The 15,089-nt window shown below is 35.7% G+C and overlaps 1 protein-coding gene across 1 annotated transcript in view; it reads right to left on the bottom strand.

Moving 5' to 3' along the window:
* ZNF518A (zinc finger protein 518A) overlaps nucleotides 1-15,089 on the bottom strand; it is a 310,424-nt gene that overhangs the window by 179,446 nt on the left and 115,889 nt on the right. Inside the window, exon 2 of the mRNA XM_044056706.1 lies at nucleotides 14,901-15,003. The gene's annotated coding sequence lies outside the window, so the exon portion shown is untranslated. The remainder of the gene's footprint in view (nucleotides 1-14,900; nucleotides 15,004-15,089) is intronic.

The following is a 15,089-nucleotide window of genomic DNA, read 5'->3' as shown; positions in this document are numbered from 1 at the left end:
AGTGAGAGTTAAATAATGAAGCCATATTGTCAGGGTAGGGATTGCGCTGCTTACTACTACCAAGGGAGGAAAACTTTTTGATGGAGCTCCAGAAAGTAACAGGACTTTCAGCGCCCGTTTTTTAGGTTAAAAAAAGATTGATTTATTTTGCAGATTCTAACTTTTACTTCGGTTTGACTATGAAGTTATCTGAAGTTTTGGATATTTTGTTGCGTTTTGTTAACTTGCCATGTTTCCATTCCAAGCCTTATCCCTCTCTTGTATTAATTTTTTGATTGTTGGACATGGCCAGGAAGCACTGTTTTATTTGACCCACTTTCTGCATATTGCTGTCAGTTTGCTTAGAACACTGAAAACGGTAATATTAAGTAAGTGGGCTGCATCTAGAGGAACACTTTTTATAAAACAAGAAACCTCTTTACTGATGCATCGCTTATGACACGTGCAGTCATACATTTATATAAATGAAAACCAATATTGACAAATTTCAGTTGCAAACATTATACATCACATATAATCTACTATACAATCACTGTTAGTCAAACACAACAAAGATCATTTAATTCCTGCCTTCCCTTAAACCTCATTCCTCCTCAAAAACATTATTCTGCATGTATTGTTCCTACAATTCCTATTTTCCCATGGAATTTGCTCCTAACCTTTTCTAAAGTTCCCACTTCCAGTATCTAGGGGAACAGTTTTGAGAGTACTCCAGTTTTCAAAAGTAACAGTAGTTAAGAAAGTTTATTTACTAAACTTTGTTATATTTTATACATCTTTAAAGTAGCATTTCTTAGGTTGAGTTCTTTGTCTAAGTACAAAGATTGGGAGATTAACGCGTGTGTCTGGTAAGGTGCCTGATGATGAAATTTAATCAGGTTTGTTTGTTAGAAATCAGTCTAGTGTTGATTTTTTTCCTGTTTGACTTGAGCCTGGTTGCCATATGAACGAGTTGTGAGTAACCGTACAAGTTTAGTGACATTGAGAAACAGAGGAGGAGGACAGACTATCTATGTTTACTTCACCCAGGATTATTGTTTCAGGTGAATATTTGATGTAGCCCAGGACAGGAAGCTTTCCAATGCATTTGTGTTGTCACCGGGTGAAATATGCAGAGGTATGACATAGAGGTTTCTCCTGTCTTTTAGTCTCAAGAGGGAGAGGAGTATCCCGGTATTAATAAAGGTGGGGGGGGGGGTATTTGGGGACAGGAGGGGAGAGTGTGTATGCACTAGTGTGTTAGAATACACTAAGCTATGCTACCACATTTTATTGGCCTTTGTGTTGAGTCTATACATGTAGGGGTGATTGCCTCATCACTGATGTTTGGCTTAAGCCAAATTTCAGAGATGGCTAGGATGTTTGGAGAGTGGGTACTTAACTATGCATGAAGGTCAGTTTTGTTACTGATGCTTCTGACTTAGACATAATAGAATTTTAATGCAGGCTGAGCTGTAGACTGGGGAACATCCAGGTATATTAAGCCCAGGGTTACAGTGATTATTTCTACAGAGTTGTACTTTTTAAGAGTAGAGGGCACAGGAAAATAGTAATTTACATTTTATTCCGATTGCTGGAGTAAGTTTTGGCAGAAATGGGTGAGGCTGCAAGAACTGGGTGTTTAAGGGGTCTATGTAGGAGCCATTACAGAGGTTTGGTGATAAATAGGGGATTATATTACTGGGTGTTACTAGAAAAATCACTAATAAATCCACGAAATAGCTGATAGCACAAGGAATGGCTCAGTACCCGGAGTGTTGTTTAGCAGCTTTATTGATGGCTCTCTCCACAAAAACAATGCTGTAGTAAATAACAGAACACAATACACATACGGTTGAGCGCTTTCATCTGCAAAACAGATTTCATCAGAACACAGAAACTCCCAAATAGAGTTCTTAAATATCCCATTTGGCGCTAAAATAAATTGATTAATGCATTAATTAATTAATTGAGTGAGTGATAGAATACACTCAGTTTAAACATCCTTCTAGGTTTATGACATATGTAAAAAAGTAGACATGTTAAATGCAGTAAAAACGGTAAAAACAATTTGCTGAAGTAACTTATTAGAAAAATAAAAAATAAAAAATAAATAAAATGAAATTGATACTAATAAAAATGCTGATGTTGCTATCTCATTATGAGTATAAAAATGAGATGCAATAATACATATTGTGAATATTGTGAATATTTTGAATATAATAAATATTAAATATTATACATAATGTAACTAAATAGTATATATATAAATGATCATATACAATAGCTTGTAAAAATAGATATGATTCAATATGAATAGAATGAATAAATGAATGAATGTGCATAATATTGTGTATATACATAAAAGCACATAATATTGTGTATATAAATAAAAGCACAAAGATGTTACACAAAATTGAATGTATGCACAAAAATAAATGTGCTGAATAATATGCTAAAAATATACTGATGGGTAGACCAAAAAATACTCAAAAAATACTCAAAAATGCAATAATGCCTCAAAGGATGGCACGAAACCAACAAAACAGAACAAAACAATCAGTGCATGGATAAATGTACATTGAATAATAACTACAATAACTGTACCTGCAACAACAAACAACAACCCAACAATGTGTGTTTATGTGCATTCAAGTAAAAGCCAAGAATGCAGATGATGGGATAAAAAGTGTCCTATTATACAAATATCCCATAATAAATCGCACGATAAAAATGTATACAAGTGTATACATATAAAAAGTATACTTGTATATCGTCCTGATCTAAATAACTAGTCACTACTCGACAGTGTCTGATTGAATATAAGATAATAATCATAACAGTAATATTAACTAAAAAAATATAATAATTAAAATAATAACTATACTACATCAGAAACCAATAATGAATTAATGCTAATAACAAATGGTTAACTGAAACTGAGATCACAACATTACCTGTCAAATATAAGGAATGGTTTAATGCTTATGTGATCATTAAACCATTCCTTATATTTGACAGGTAATGTTGTGATCTCAGTTTCAGTTAACCATTTGTTATTAGCATTAATTAATTATTGGTTTCTGATGTAGTATAATTATTATTTTAATTATTTTTTTTTTTTTTTTTTTTTTAGTTAATATTTTGTTATGATTATTATCTTATATTCAATCAGACACTGTCGAGTAGTGACTAGTTATTTAGATCAGGACGATATACAAGTATACTTTTTATATGTATACACTTTTATATGTATACACTTGTATACATTTTTATCGTGCGATTTATTATGGGATATTTGTATAATAGGACACTTTTTATCCCATCATCTGCATACTTGGCTTTTTACTTCTTGAATGCACATAAACACACATTGTTGGGTTGTTGTTTGTTGTTGCAGGTACAGTTATTGTAGTTATTATTCAATGTACATTTATCCATGCACTGATTGTTTTGTTCTGTTTTGGTTGGTGGTTTCGTGCCATCCTTTGAGGCATTATTGCATTTTTGAGTATTTTTTGAGTATTTTTGGTCTACCCATCAGTATATTGTTAGCATATTATTCAGCACATTTATTTTTGTGCATACATTCAATTTTGTGTATAACATCTTTGTGCTTTTATTTATATACACAATATTATGTGCTTTTATGTATATACACAATATTATGCACATTCATTCATTTATTCATTCTATTCATATTGAATCATATCTATTTTTACAAGCTATTGTATATGATCATTTATATATATACTATTTAGTTACATTATGTATAATATTTAATATTTATTATATTCAAAATATTCACAATATTCACAATATGTATTATTGCATCTCATTTTTATACTCATAATGAGATAGCAACATCAGCATTTTTATTAGTATCAATTTCATTTTATTTATTTTTATTTTTATTTTTCTAATAAGTTACTTCAGCAAATTGTTTTTACCGCTTTTACTGCATTTAACATGTCTACTTTTTACATATGTCATAAACCTAGAAGGATGTTTAAACTGAGTGTATTCTATCACTCACTCAATTAATTAATTAATGCATTAATCAATTTATTTTAGCGCCAAATGGGATATTTAAGAACTCTATTTGGGAGTTTCTGTGTTCTGATGAAATCTGTTTTGCAGATGAAAGCGCTCAACCGTATGTGTATTGTGTTCTGTTATTTACTACAGCATTGTTTTTGTGGAGAGAGCCATCAATAAAGCTGCTAAACAACACTCCGGGTACTGAGCCATTCCTTGTGCAATCAGCTATTTCGTGGATTTATTAGTGGTTTCTTCTTTTGCTCATTCTTTGTTACTAGAAAAATCACTGGATGGAAGGTTGATATGGTATGACAACATTTTTCCATTAGGAGGCCAATAGGCTGAAAATTTGATTTATCCAGTTTAGACTAGAAATAAAAGATACTGACATGAAACAATGAAATGTGCTGAAAATTAAAATGGACCTTTAGTTGTTATAACCAGACCGTGGTTAAAATTATACTTCACCAAAGTATGAATTCTACTAGCGCAGACGGTCTCCACATGAAAACAATGGGGTGCTTTTATTACTAAACATCTTGCTTTTTTATGCTTCGGGATACTTTCTAAACTTGTGACTCATAATAAATTCTTTTGAGAATTTCATTAGCATCTGAGGATGCTGGAATGATTTATTTTGACCACAGAAGAAACATTTTTCCACACAATGAGAACTCTTATGATGCCTTAAGAACATGCCTATAATTGTTGTTAGAGATCACATCTGGTACAGGTACAGTTTTCAAATGCTCATCTTTCACACTAACAAACCCTTGACATGAAAATCCAACTAAGCCTCATTTCAAAAACATGTTCATACATTTTGTAAATCCTTTTTAGTTGTCAGTTTATCAATTTTGAACTGTACATCTACTACTTCAACTCCAATCTATTAAAAAAGTATAACTTAACATTGTGCATTTCATTCTTACCACACAGAAGTACATGTCTGAAACACTGTAAAACAAGAACAATTCTGCACTGATTTAGGCCTAAATGTGGCCCCCAATTCCTCACTTTCCTTTGCTAGCCTATTTCTTTCTCCCCTATGTCTGAACTTCAATAAATAAATAATAAATAACAGAAAAAGGTACTGTTTTTTCTGGCTCTCACATCACTTGACCTATTACACTAATATTTATGGCCAGGAATGCCTATAATTCAGGATGTCCATATCCCTGACAAGACTAGACTGGCGTTAAATGTGACTACATGTATCAGTCAGAAGTGCTAGACTGGCGTTAAATGTGACTACATGTATCAGTCAGAAGTGCTAGTATAAGAAAATTGGCTCCTATTCGAAAAGTACACCACCAGATAAAAAGCCCTGACACTTCAAAAATCATCACAAATATCAACAAATCTTGAAACGTGTTTTAGGTAGTTTTGCAGCCCCCTGGTATGGCAGAAGACTGCACTCCACACACCTTATCATGTTTTTATCTCCAATATCAATGCACTTCAGACTGAGGGGAAGAACTCAAACATACCTCGATCCTGCAATCAAGAACTCAAACATACCTCGATCCTGCAATCTCTTGGTTTGTACTTACTGTAGTTAGAAAATACTAGGATTTTCAGTGAGAATTCAAGAAAAATAAATGGTAGATACTGAATTCTTACTTTACAAATAACTCATCACAGTGTCTACAGCAGAAACCTAGGAACACAAACTGATGAGGGTCTATGGAAAATAGTTATGGCACTGACCAGCATTATAGGGTCACCTTCTGGGGATGCAAAGTAAATTATTGTTAAAAATAAGAGCTATAAGGCTTTGTCAACATATCCATATGTCTACCTCAATCAGGTTTTAGGGTTTTACAGTACTGCAAGAAAATTAGAAATGTGCAGATCATCAAGATAATACGAACATGGTTACTCCACACACAAATATCAAACTGGCTAACTGAATCTCTGCCATCTCAAATCTCCAAAGTTACTTTTCTCTGAATGAGTTTCCTAAGGGATCAGTTACACTAGGAGACTGAAGTCTACGCAACCACTCAAGTCATCCTTGCAAGGTGTTTCTTTTCTCCCTACAGCTGGAAAACACAGAATAATTACAAATAAGTAAACAAAGTATAGAGGGAAAATCCACTACATGGGCCCAAAGGGAGTTTACTGCCATTTGGCCGGTTCATGGAAATGGGTCACAATCCTTTAGGACCAACCAATTTACAATCACTGGGTTGGGAGTCATATTAGCATACTGGAAGTGATGAAAATATGCAATTTTAAAATGTTTTAACAGCGATACCATAATGGGGCAGGGGTGAAAATTCATAGATATTCCAAAGCCACCAAGTCTTGCAAGTTATTTACGCCTTGTTGGTACTCTCCCTCATGCCACATCTCCTTTCTTCAGGGGAGGGTGATACAAGACAATCCCAGAGTAAAATATGTAGCTACCCATCCAGTCATCTGCATAGTGTTTAAAAGAGGCCAGTCACTATGTTTAAAATGCAGAGAAGTTTATTTTAGAGATCTGGGAAGCAATGGGTTATAAACCTCTCCTTCCACTGTGTTTAACTTACCAATTTGTGAAGATTTAGGTCCCTGGTTCTACTACTGGTGGAGACATTGGACTTAGAGAGAAGCACAATGTCCAGGACATCTAAAATGGTGAGACAGACATCTCCTCTAAAAAGTCGATAAAGACACTGAAAAGCATAGAACTTCTAGCTCTCTCAGTAGCTTGGTGACTTTACACCTGTGAACTTCTTTGTAAGGAACCTTTGGGGTCTTTTTAATTGTTTCATATGTTCAGTGAGTTATATCCTGGAGGGGCTTTGTACTCAATAAGTGGTCTGATCAATGCAGAGTGTAAGGAAGTGGTTGCTTTTTTAGACCTTGATGACATCCTTTGGTAATTAACCATAAGCACACTATGATCAAAACAGGAGTTCTCAACCCAATTTCCTAGGTTTCTTACAACATTTCCATTTTGTAGTGGTGTTGTCCATACAATACAAAGAGGGAGGTGTCATTTTCCAAACTGGCTATACTAACACTTTTTATCATCTAGCTTGAGGCCATTTTTAGTACAAAGTTCATTCAGGAGGTTTGGGTACCAGAGTGACTTAAAAATCAACCTCAGTTTGCAGTCACCTGCAACCTTTGTTAGACAGAGGTCTTGTCTTTCTGCATGGAGATCAGAGAAATGCCAAAAGGAAGAGGTCTTAGCAACAAGCCCCAAGGGACACTGCTGGTCACTTTCATACTTTCTGATAAGGCATTTACTGGGAGATTATGCATAGGAACAATGACCTGTCAAACTCTTATATATCCTTCTTTTATGTATATATTCTGTATATGTTACTATATTTACTATCTATAACACTGTTTCTACTTCTGTACTAATTAATGTTTATATTTTTTCTGTATCTCGGAGCTTTTCTCCCCGGGCCTCCACTGAAAATGGGCCCTTTTAGGCCCAGTGGACTTATCCCAGTAAACAAATGCAATAAACAAATAATGTATAAAAGAACATTTTTATGCATTAGCCAACTTGCCAAGGAATCTTCACTGACTTCAATGTATGACAATCAGACTGACTGAAGAATGTTTTAGAATGTGACAATGTCCATTCATGAATATTTACGTCTTCCTTACACAACAGCAGGTATAACAATTCCCCATGTTTAAGTAATACCTTCCTCCTCATAGTTATTTGGAATGCCTCTAGATGTAAGGTTTTTTTATACATATATATTTTTTAATTTTCTTATTTTGCTCATGTCTGTGTGGATAACACTTTCTTTGGAAACCAATTACTCAACAACTGAAAGTATTAGGTGGGCTCTCCATAACAATGTAATGCATCAGTAAGATGAAGTGAATGTCACAAAGTGAGCATTTCAGTGAGGCAGTGTGTGATCTTCACATTTAAAATCAATACTGTGACTACACAAATATGCAGGACTAAGCAAAACAACTGATCCCACTTGCTGAGCTCCGCTTTGTAACATGAAAAGAAAGGAGAAGAATGTTGAAATGCTGTCTGTTTTACAAAATTATGTCAATCAGCAGGGCTAACTGAAGTATAACACAGACCACCACTGCCTGAACCGGGCACAAAGTTAGCTACTTTTGAATCTGCTGCAAATGACAACTTCAAGAAAGGCCATTACATGAGCGGATAGCCTTTGCAGCCTTACAAGTGTGGCAAGTGTATTATGTTAATTTGCTGTTGGACCAGGTCTACTAAATTACCTTATCAGATTAGTGGCAGTGAGAGTCCCATATTAAGTAAATTTTCTCCATTCTTCAAACAATTTGTCACTTTTGAAAGGATCAGCAATTATTGCTAAATGTTACACTTCACATGGCATCCTGTCAAAGCAGCTACAAACTTACTTCCCTTGCTAAGCACTGTTGTTCAAGTCAAGAAGTGAACAGCAGCTTCCCAAAAGTACTACATGCCAATACTATAGAGCACTAGAGGCATATACTTAATTTAAGGCAAATTTTCCTTTAGAATGACTCCTAGCTATCCTCATTTCAGGATTTTTAAAAATAAGACTCCAATTTTTAGTTCACAGATATGGAGTGGTTGGTTATTCAGACAGGTCATCTGACAGCCATTATCTTGGTCAGTGTCCTTTACGAAACTGTGAAATTAACCTTAAGTGCAAGTACTGAACATACAGAGTCAGTATAGTTACTCTGGCTGTTCTCTCTATGACATGACATGGAGCAAACCTGTGGCGAGTGGTCAGTTTATTTAAATTTTGTTCACATACTCATGATTCACAGCACCAACATGTAGACCACTAACTGGTTCTCTCTGAACTGGGATGCCCCCTTCTCTAAGGCAGCACTATACAAAAAAATCTTCCTGCTACTGAGCTAGGCTCATCTCACACTTGTTACTGAAGATGGGACAGTGCTTTTAATATTAATTACTCTCAGTACTAGCTTTGTTCACATTTAGGAATTTCTATACTGTTATGAAAATGAATGAAAATCCCCACTAATAAGAAATGCTTCCAGCAACCTTTAAAGAGCTGTTGGTGATGCCCCCAGCTGAAAAAGGAAATAAGAATCGCCAGCAACTGGAACATTTTATGCCAATCTCAAACCTTTTGTTTCTGGTTAGAAAGATTTGAAAGTATGCTATGGCTATTCAACTATAAAACCATTTACTTGGCCACAAACAAATGGATTCTTGCAATGAGGTTTATTTTAAACTGTGAAGCTCAGAAACTTACAGGCTTTAAAGTAACGTGACTTCAGTAACCCTGTGTTGATGTTTGTATTTGCCATAGATGCATCAAGATTACTTTTGGAAAAAGTAAATGACAAACTACTTCTAAATGTAAGACAAAGTTCTTAAAAGATGTTATAAACCATTATCTTTTGTTGTTTTTTTCTGTTAATTTTTTTTTTTAAGGATAAGTGACATGGTATTAGCCCTGACAGTGGTGCACTCTATGCCCAGACTTTCAAAATGGAAGCAAATCAGAATAAATGGAAAAAAAAAAAAAAAACAAGTAATCTCCATGGTATCCCCGAAGTCTCAAAACAACCCACTAAAGTGTAGTGGTTAAAAAAAAAACAGTGTAAGAAACTTCTCTGTGTGGAAGATTTTCAATCCATATATTTCTAGTTAATCACTGTATATTAATCAGATCAGACAATAGTAGTAGAAGTAGCGAACGTAAACTCGTCAGGTCAAAAAGTAATAATAGAAAATATATAATTCTACAGCATTACTAAGTATTCAAAAGTAATCCAAGCAAGGCAGGCAGTCTGTTTCCAGTCGATAATCCTTTAAGTACACAGACAAGTATGTGTGTGACAAGATGCTTCTAATAAATGGAATAAACAACATATAACAAACAAAATACAATAATTCCTGTGGAAACCTTTCTGAATTGTCCTAGATTCCTGACCCAATGATTCTTCTTGTTAGGAAGTACTGTAACTTTTTATTTCAGATAGCTTGTTTGAAATTTACAGAATGCATTGATATATTATAAAAGAAGTCAAATCAATTTAGTATAAAGTGGTAAAAAATCTTACGTGCCATGAACAGACATGCATGCCTTTCAGAAATGGGATAGAGAATTTGCATTTCTAACTCTGACAGACTGTCAAGAGTTTAAAACATTGTATGATATCATCAGATTTTAATAATGGTGGCTTTTTTTGTTTAACAATTTGGGTATTTGCTTTGCAATACATCTTGAGCAAGCACTTTGTAAAGCAATTTGGACATTTACTTTGTAATAAGAATTTATGTCTTTTTGACCAAGCCTCACAGCATTCCAGTTATTGTGTTTTTAGACCATCTTGTACAGTTTGGTCATCTTTCATTAAAACAATTATGTTACCCTGTTTAAAATTGGCTTGATTAGTTAACCAGAACATATCCCACACTTTGTCTTCTGAAAATAATTCAAAAAGAAATGGTATCAGCTGTAGTCCTGAGAAATGCTTGTCATAACAGCCAGCCATCAAGATATACAAGTAACCTACTCACAATCATTTGTACACTGCTGCTTAACCAGTATTTTATCCAACAAATTACAAAACTGACAGCTGATGCTTCTAATGTCTCTTAGAATAATGGCAAGATCATTATATGTAGCATGCTCTTTAATTACAAGTGGTGCGGTCACCTCTTCAAGAAAATGCTGAAGGATTCAAAAGGCAGGATTTCCACTTAACAAGCTCATACTGTTCCATATCTAACACGTACAGTCCTGATATTTGCCTAGATGAGTTCCACTGTTTTTTTTCTCCATGACTGCATAAAATACTGGTCAGGCTGATGGGTCTAGAAGGCATAAGACTTGAGGCCAAGATGGACAGACAGCATTACTGAAGTAATGAATATGAATTTACAAAAATTAAAGAAACAGATGTGATGGACAAGCCTGTTGTGCTTAAGTCCTTAAGATCATGAAAAGTCAGATACAAGTAAATGACTGAGCAACAAGATTGAGATGTGAAGTGAGACCTTTTTTCAGGTATGAAGCAGAAAGAAGGGAGGGAGGGGAAAATAAGCCAGGCTGAGCAAAGATGGGAGAGAGGGAGGTAAAAAAAACTGACAAAAAGGCAATAAAGGAGATACTGAATTAATACTTTACCTCAGTCTTCACAAAGGAAAGTGCCATGCTTGAAGGGAAGCAGGAATGAATGAAGAGAAAAATCTACATACACTAAGAGATGGATGAAGGAGTTGTACAGGGAAATGGTTTCCCAAAAAGAAGATAAAGCAGAAGGACTAGTTGGTAAGATTCGGAGGATTAGCGAGTAGCCAATGTTTTGGCAGTCTACCCTAAAGGAAATCTTCAGGTCATTAGATACTGCTGATCTATCCAAGGACTGGAAAATATCAAGTGCAATATACTTCTGTATGGGGGGTACAATTCGAGGAACTACAGGCCTGCTACTAAGAGCAGTGGCAGAGAAAACCATGCAGCAAATCTTGAAGGGAAGGATGGCAGCATTCCAGACAGACAGCAATCTCCAGGACAGTAACCAACATCGGCTCATGGTCATAGTCAGAAGGAATTGCTAGTACAAAAGGATTAACTGGGAACTTCACAGTAGTAGCAAACATAATTAATTTGGACTTTAGCAAAATCATTAATTCAGTCCCACATACAAGGCTGAAAGGAAAATTGAACCAGGACCTAGACTAGAGAACTAGACAGTTAAATGTTCGAATGGTAGGATACAGAAGATTCTGGAGAGAGAGAAAAAAATTAGGAATTAAGAAAGCAACTAAAAGAAAATATAGCAAGATATCTATCATGAATGCTACTCTTCAGTGTGATTGTGTCAGACATATCTAACAGACCACAGAACAGGATCAACTTCTTTGCTATTACAACAAGAAATGTGTAACAGTGGAAAACAGATGGAGGCATATAGGGAAAGGTTTTGAAGGGTGAATAAGTGGGCAGAAAGACAGCAGTGAAATTCAACTGCAAACAAGTGTAAAGCACTGCACTTAGGCCAGAAGAACCCTATTGTGAAATGTCAGTTGACAAGAGTAGAAATTACAAAATACAAAGCAGAAAAAGAACCAAGAGGCACTGATTATAATGGGATTGGATCACCATAAGATCAATAAGAAGGCAGTGGGCACAACAAACAGAACACTTGGGTGTACTCTCAGGGGGATAAATTCCCTAAGCAAATAGGTTCTGCTTCCATTCTACAAAGCTCATGTAAGATAATACTTAAAGTACTGTCTTCAGTTCTAGTAATCACTTAAGGAATGGAACATCAGACTGCTAGAAGAAATCCAGATGAAAACCAGTCAGAAAGGTGGGATGGGACATGACCAGAAACTAAAGAACCTACAGTACTTCTCACTTAACACCAGAAGTGAAGTAGGAATAACACTGGTGCACAAGATCACATGAAGGAGATGTGAAAATGTCATCCTGAGGAAGGGTAAAGGTGGAAGGAGGGGACACACGGAATATACAGTAGGGTTAACCACAGCACCATCCTAAATGGGAAGCAATAAGGGAAGGAGAGGGCACAGGCAGCAGACTGCAAGGACCAATTGTCCCTACATCTCTGAAACTATTTTTCACAGAGAAGGTAGTAAACCTATGGCACTGACTAGCACAATGAGTGATGAAGGCATTCCCACCCACATCAAATCAGCATGAAACAGGTGGGAAAATAAAAGGGAAAGATAGTTATGGAGGGGAGTCAGAAGGTTAAAAGAATTTAAAAGGGCATACTGCAGAGAGTGTCTGCCTCCTGCTAGCAAGCACTTATAATGCACAAGATGAGAATACATAACAGAACTCAATGAAAGTATCCAAATCAAATGTATTTGGGTCACAAGGGAAAGTATCCCATTCTGATTTTGTCAAATATGTAATATAAAACTGTACTGTTATGCCGATGTAATACTATACCTGTAGTACATTGTCATACCATGTATTTTTGGCTGTATTCAGCATACTAATTGTTTGCCATTAAATCAAATAGCATTGCTCTATTGACAAAATGCACGGAATAGTTAACCAAGCTATACTATAAGGTTATTATACATTCTCTTCATATATTTCTACGAGTACAGCCTACTTACACTACGGTTCATTACACTTACTATAATGTTTTTAAATGTAATATATTAAATTAGAGTGTTATACCTGTAATGCTGATGTGGACCTTTTCTCCTCAGGCCTCTGCTGAAAAGAAGTCTTGCATAGCCCAGACAGGGTATTTCAATCAACAAATGCAATAAATAAAAAGTAAATTTACTGCATCAAAGCAGTTTCTAACCATAACGTTTATGAAGGAAAAAGGAGGACTTATGATAGAGTTTAATGTTACTCTTAGGATACTTCTGTTCCACAACTACGGCTCTATCCTTGTAATTTACACAGATCATGACGGCATCTTCTTTAAACTAAGTTTGTGAATGTAATACCCAAGATAATGCCAATTCTGGATGTTTTTTGTATTACTTATTGCAAATTGTTTTAAACTTATACAATTAATATTTGGGTACATTTATTTAACATTCAGTAATTTACTCAGCAGAAATCTGGGTAGGCAAAGTCCCAAAAAGGAATAGTATTTCCATTAATTTTTACATCCTGGAGTTTAGTCTGGGAATCCTCAATCTCTGTAGAAGATAGATACTTAGGCATTTATTTATTTATTTTTACACAAATACTGAGACTTCACCGCCTACCAACCCCCTCGGAGATGCTATAATTAAAGACACTGCTTGGAATTTGTGATGCACTTTTTAGATCTTTAAGATTGTACAAAGAGGCCAGTCACCAGTGGAATCTCTCAGGGCAGTGTGCTGGGCTCACCCTTCTTTGGCATCTACTTCTCTGAAGTTAAAGAAAACGTCAAAGGCCTCTAGCTGACCAAGTTGGCAGAGGACTGCAAACTGGGAGCAATCACAGCACCCCCACCCCCTGCAAGATGCAATCACCTTAAAGGAAGGTTTACCACAGACAAATGACTGCTGCCACAGCCACAGCTTAAAACTCAATGCCAAGAAATGCATTATGGTATCTTTTCAAAAGTCAGCTATACCATAAAACTGCATCATTAATAAATCACTCCTAAGACTTGACTCACTAGTATGGGATCTGGGAATGCATGTAGATAGTAACCAAGCCTTCAACCGACATGAGCAAGACAGGAAGAATATCTTTTTATGTTGCTCAACTTATAAGCATGAATCTCTGTCCAGGGAAGTCATCACACCACTGTACACGGCCCTCATCAGACCCATCAAAGAGTATAAAAGCCCCCTTCATGTACCTGACCACACATATGGAGCAAGTGAAACACTCAAAGGTTACTTGCAAAATAATGTGGTGAATAAAAAACAATGTCCTACGAGGCTCACCTCAAAGCCCCCTCTCACTACTCGGTCCCCTACATACTACTGAGAGGCAATTTATGCCAGGCTCACAAGGCATCCTTGGACCCCACTCTAATAAACCTTTTGCACATCTGCAAAACAATGAATCAGAACTACTAGATCCAAAGTCCTAAATTTTGCTAATGACATAAATAAAATATGATGGTGAGACGCATGCATCTCACAGAATTACCACTCTCTGGAATAAGGTCTCCATCCACGTGAAACAAAAATTCACCCCTGTGTGGTGCCGAATGTGTCTGATGGACAGAGGCAGCCAGTAAATCATTTCATAACCAAAAATTACCCCCTATGTAAATGTCCAAAACATAAAACTTTCACAATTGGGTTGCATGGCTAGGCTTATAATGGCCCAAGTGGTCATTAGGTTCATGGGGGGTATACCAGGCTGTCAAATTAAATATAAACAAATAATCTGGTGCAATTACCAGGCCTAAAAAGGCACACTGTACAGCATAAGCGCATTTGTCAGAGAATTTTAAACAGTTACCTGCTGTTCAGATAAAGTCCTGTATCACAGCAACAGAAAAATCTGTAAGCAAACTTTCCTTTGAACACCACGACAGACACAAACATCATCATCGTCACAGGATCTTTTAGGGGAAAAAAAAAAAACATTTTCTTTAATACAAAACAGTGTTAAAAGACAAAACTGCTCAAACTATGTAGACATTTCAGA

This window comes from Protopterus annectens, chromosome 14.part0, assembly GCF_019279795.1.
Source record: "Protopterus annectens isolate FY-2018-M chromosome 14.part0, PAN1.0, whole genome shotgun sequence".
Lineage (NCBI taxonomy): Eukaryota > Metazoa > Chordata > Ceratodontiformes > Protopteridae > Protopterus > Protopterus annectens.
The sequence above is the reverse complement of the archived record's forward strand: the minus strand, read 5'-3'. Positions and strand labels throughout refer to the sequence as shown.